We start from the raw sequence: 6,059 nt of genomic DNA on the forward strand, positions 1-6,059 counted from the left end.
TCGCGTTTTCGCCCTATAGAATATGAAAGGCGAAAAAGCGAAATGGCCTTAACCGGCCACCATAAAAAAAAGGGTATATAACAAGAATAATCAGAAAGCTTTAATTCGATCTAATCATATTAAGTGTGTTGCACCTCAAAATGTTCTACAAAAGAAGACGTGGGTTATAGTACAATGAGACGGCAACACAAAAACAACCATATATACAAAATAGGACACAAAAAAACAACTGATGTTTTTTTCTTTCTTGCAACATTGAAAGCCTACGAGAAGGGTTAAACAACATTTTTTTGTTGCTTTATTCAAGGACAATACAATACAAATACCTCGAGACATAATGTTAAAAATTCACAAATAGAGAGTTCTAAAAGCCCCTTGCCGTTCCAGTGTCCGTTTTATCGCTAGTGCTGAGGTCAACATTTAGACTCGTAAAATTGATATACTCACACACATTGCAATGCCTCAATGTTACCCGAAAGAATTACAATAAACACGCTTGTGCAAATTCTGCATTGATATACATTTTTTTTTAGTTACAGATTCGTGATATTTGATGCTTAAAATATCGACTTTCTGTATGCAAGTGCCTGTCCCAAGTCACTGAGGAGCCTGTAGTTCAGTGGTTGTCGTTGTTGATGTGTTACATATTTGGTTTTCATTTATTTCTTTGTACATAAATTAGGCCGTTAGTTTTCACGTTTGAATTGTCATTTCTGGGCCTTTTAGGAATTTTGGTCCTCAATGCTTTTCAACTTCATACTTATTTTATAGCCTTTCTAACTTTTTTTGGATTCGAGCGTCACTGATAAGACTTTTGTAGACGAAACGCGCGTTTGGCGTAAGTACGAAATTTATAGCTGACTATGCGGTATGGGCTTTGCTCATTGTTGAAGGCCGTACGGTGACATATAGTTGTTAATTTCTGTGTCATTTGGTCTCTTGTGGAGAGTTGTCTCATAAGCTTTCATACGACATCTTTTTTTATATTTCTTATGATGCCACGAATTTTACCATATTATCAAACTTTAAAAGAATTTACTTTTGTATCCCCATTTTAAAGCTTTAAGGTTTGTATGTGAAGTTTCAAGTATGCTGAAAGTTGAAAAGTGCCGATTTGTTCCAAAAAGGAAGAATTAAGAATGATTTCTAAAGATTTCTAATCGAGGAAGAACCGGTATTTCCAGACCCAGAATTAAACTCTGAAAAATATCTTTTTGTGAAGTAATTTCTAAAGTTTTCACAATAAAACAGATACCACAATGTAACAAATCACAAATATGACAACACGATTTATCATTTCAGAAATATAATGATATGGTTGTTTTACTTTACACACATTACCGATGTAGGTCTATGCTCCTTTGATCCCATTCAGTGAGGTCTTCTTTCAGGTCCGAAATTAAATGTCAAGGGTTATAATTTGCTTGTACTCAGCACTTGTAGCCTGACTTGGATGTAAAGGCTTTTTAATACTTTGACTTAAATATCAAATAATTGAAGTATCAATAGAATTTTGTACAATTTTTAATTTTTCACGACTGTCCTTTAATTTTCGCGACTTCCATTGAAATTCGTTCTTGAAGTTCGTCTCAAGTTGAACAAAACAGTTTATCAATATTTGAATAGGCGTGGCGTATAACTCTTCGGATTCTATCACGTATATACAATCACAAGAAACTAAAACACGAGTAAACACCAGATGCAACAAAAGACCTTTGTTAAATTTCACCAAAAAATGGAAACATGAGAATTGTGAAATTGTAAGAATTTGATATAATTGTATTACACAGTTTAATAAGCAAAGATTCCGAAAAAAAAATTCCAACCTGAAATTAAGTAGAGCATATAACCCTACGCAAATTATGTGCGCCTACAATGCCGATGTAAATTATTCTTCCTCAAAATTAAGGAACCAAAATCTAAACTATACACAATGCACCAGTATAAATAACCATTAAGAATATTACAAATTTGCATTGAAGATGCCTGATATCAATGTCTTGATCACAGAACAGGAAAAGAGGTGAGCTAAATTTATTAGTGAAAATCTGATAAATCATAGTCGAAACACACACAAACTATTGCCTGTAGAAAAAGGACATATTATGTGCGGCTGCCTCATTCAGTTATGTAAAAGAGGGGCGAAAGTTAGCAGAGCGACATTAAAACATATAAATCACAAATAAACTGACAACCCCATGGCTAAAAAAGAAAAAGAAGAACAGACAATAATAGTACACAAAACACAGCATAAAAAATAAAAAGATAAAGACACCACCCAAAACTGGGGGGAAGGGGGGATCCTAAGGTTCCACGGAAGGATGCTTGTCGTGTTTACATCTTTTCGACGTTTGAATCACGTTTATGGCTTTCAAACAATTTGACATGGAGCAGCACTGAAGTGACAATAATGGATAAAGTTTCTGTTTTAAAATCTTCAACTAATCAACATCGTAATCACTGAGATTAATTTTATGGTTTTAATCTGTATTTCTTTTTCTGGCAAGTATTTACAACCACCTCAGCTTTGTAAAACGGGCACGCAAAAACATCACCAGTGGTAAGGCTATAATGTTTATGGCGTAATTGTAACATGACTGATCAAAAGAAACCCCTAAACAGATTTCAATATGTTGCATTTTTCATACATTATTCAGGTCAAGATCATTCTGAAAATTGCACTCTATGAAACTTTTCTATGGTGTGTCTGGGGTGGTCTTCAATATACTAAACTAAAGAATTAAAAATCGGGAAGGTATATCAATGTTATGAATCGATTTACGGTGTTGAAAACGACGATACTTCAGTAGAATAAAACACTTGAATCAACACTGTGAATAAACATCTATGTTTATGTAAGTGGATTATTGTACCTATACAAGAATGCTTGTTATTTATTGGTTAAACAAAATGACAATGGGCCAACAATTCAATTAGCAAAAGAAAATGCTATGTTTTACATGTTTTGTGGTTTCTTACAAAGCGTTTGGTCTTCAGCGGCACTTTATAGTTAAAATGGTTGTTTGACTTTGATATGAGCACAGTCACGGCTGAGTAATCAAACAGCAGAGAATATTTTGTGACGTTAGTTCAGAGAGCAAAAGAATTTTAAAAACTTAAAATTTGTTTTCCTAAAATCTAAATAAGTAAACAGTAACTTTTCTTAAGAGAAATAAATATATTTTGACAGATTAAAGACCACTTCACAAGAATTAGAAGCGACTTCCATAACAAGTAAAAACTTTCTGTGGCTTAAGTTTATTCAAATATTGTTATTCCCATCGAGAAAAATTGATTAAAAGTTGATAATAATTTGTACAAAATCACTTTGATCTTAGCACATATTGAAATAGCTGTCAAAATTAATCACAGTTATAAATATATTAGTCTAAATGAGCACATCTCCATTTCATTTTTAATAAAGAGAATGAATGATTTTTCTTCTCTTGTCATTCATTGTATAAATAAGCTATATATGCTATTTGAGTTAGCAATTTCAAAGATACTATAGTACGTATTAACTAGATGCTCCAAATAGACAGTATTTCTCACGGACTGACTGCAATGACTCCTTTAGATAGGATTTGAGTACCATTAATTTGTAGTTATGTTCTTATCGGATACAAATTTATATGATGCTTTTTGTAATAATCCAGATTTTTAATTGGTAGAATGATATTTTTTTAAATGTACTAACCAAAATATTCCATCTGAAACTATGACCAAAGGTGGTAGATAGGATGCAGGAGGAGATAACACAATTTGCTCATTTGTAAATAAACAACTTACATTCTTATAGCTGTGTTCACACGTAATTCGAATTCGATTCTAATTTTAAAAAAAAAAGAAGAGTGTGTGTACACGATTAGCGAATTCGATTCGCATTCGAATCGATTTCAATTGGATTAAATTATAAAAGAACTGAAAATTAGGTCGCAGCTACCATCTTAATCAGTTTCAGGAAATGTTCCTCTGTAGTCAAAACATTAGTGTTACGTATAGTACGAACATTAGGGGGGTGTTTGGATATACGCCTGAGGCGGCCTATGGTTACCCATAGGTACCTATGGTTTGATATTTTATACACAAAATATCAAACCATAGGGTAACCATAGGCCATCTCAGGCGTAAATCAAAACACACCCTAAGTGTCATGTTAAGTCTCATTTTAAAATGAACAGTTGTCTCATTGGATATGATACCACATCTCCTTATTTTTTTTTGATATGATCGATGCATTAGAAGGGAATGAAGATGGAAAGCAAACACTATTGTCGTTCTGTTTTTATGTCTACACAAACTGAAATAATTACTTTGTAAGAAATAAAACAGTTTCAAGTACTGTATACGATGAATTTTAAAAGAAGAAAAAAAAAAAGCTTTGTATGAAGCTGTTTTTATCGTCACTCAGTTGACACTTTTCAAGTACTTGATTTTTTACAGTGACAATCGTCAAAGAAAACTTTGATCAAAAACTTTGAGGAACTTGGAAGGAATAAAATGTCGTTCTGTTTTTTCTGTAAACTTGGATTTACTTGAACGATCATGAAGCATCCAATCAAAAAAAAAAGTTCATTTTTTTACTTTGACCAAGTTCAATTTAGATGAAAACACCAATTACATCAAAAACTGAGATATTGACAAAAAACAGATGACTTGGGCCAAGTTAACCTGATCAAATTAAACTTTGACAAGGCTAACTTTCATTTATATTAGTTCCATTTTTTAAATTTATTTTCCGTTATATAGATAAAGCAAACACGTCCAGTTTGAGAATGTTTTGAAAACGTATGATACGGTGCTTTTTGTCCGCGATTTGCTTTTTGTCCGCTTTTGCTTTTTGTCCGATTATTTTGCTTTTTGTCCGATACTTTTGCTTTTTGTCCGTTGCTTTTTGTCCGTTTTGCTTTTTGTCCGATTATTTTGCTTTTTGTCCGATACTTTTGCTTTTTGTCCGTTGCTTTTTGTCCGTTTTGCTTTTTGTCCGATAATTTTGCTTTTTGTCCGACACTTTTGCTTTTTGTCCGTTGCTTTTTGTCCGTTTTGCTTTTTAGCTCACCTGGACCATAGGACTAAGTGAGCTTTTCTCATTTTCTCATTATTCGTGTCGTCATTAATTTTTACAAAAACCTTCTCTTCTGAAACTACTGGCAAAATTAAAGCAAACATGGCCAAAATCACCCTTAGGGTATTTAGTTTCAAAAAAGTATCCGATGACCCCGCCCAATAATTAAGATGGCCGCAATGTCTAAAAGAAGAGCATCGCATAAAATGTAGATTTTGGCTTATATATCTGAAACAAAACCATAGAGATAATCTAACAAGGGATAAGAACATTTCGCCTCATAAAATAATGTGGACCAGTCAGAACTTTTCATGTGGGACAATATGAGCTCTTAATTTAAAAAAAAAGTGGGACAATCGGGAATAAGCCCTACAGACTTGAGCAATTCTAAAATAAACACTGTTGATGTATCTCTTTTAAATTTTCTATTAAAAAGTGTTTTACATTTACGAATGCACTATATTGTATCTGTATCTAAAATATTAAACGCATTTATTTCGTGATAGAAATTAAGTAAATGCTTAAGTAACCATTTTATTACTTTTCCCCCTCTTTTCGAGTTTGTCAAACAAAAATAAACTACTTTGTTGAAAATGCTGTTGTGTTAACCAAAGTTTCCTTAATCTTATTACTTGAATAACCTCGAACTTCCTCGTCATTTGGATATAGTTGCTAAATAATTCCGAAATGTATGGATTAATACAGTTTATCTAAATAAATAGCTACACATGTATTACGTAAACTTTGTGATAATGTTCCAAAAATGAAGTTTGTTTGTTTGTTATATTTGTAATATTTGTAATGTTTAAGAAAAATAAAGTTGTTGGAAATATGACGAAAATATTACCAGACTTAAAAAAGTTTTTTTTTAACTGAAATGTTGCAAAATATTTTGGAGCGACTGTCAATCGGCCATTCGCATATAAGTGCAAATGGTGACTATATATTATTAGCGGGAAGAAGAAACTGTGCGTTTAAGCAATAACATGTCGTA

The sequence above is a fragment of the Mytilus edulis genome, chromosome 10, assembly GCF_963676685.1.
Source record: "Mytilus edulis chromosome 10, xbMytEdul2.2, whole genome shotgun sequence".
Lineage (NCBI taxonomy): Eukaryota > Metazoa > Mollusca > Bivalvia > Mytilida > Mytilidae > Mytilus > Mytilus edulis.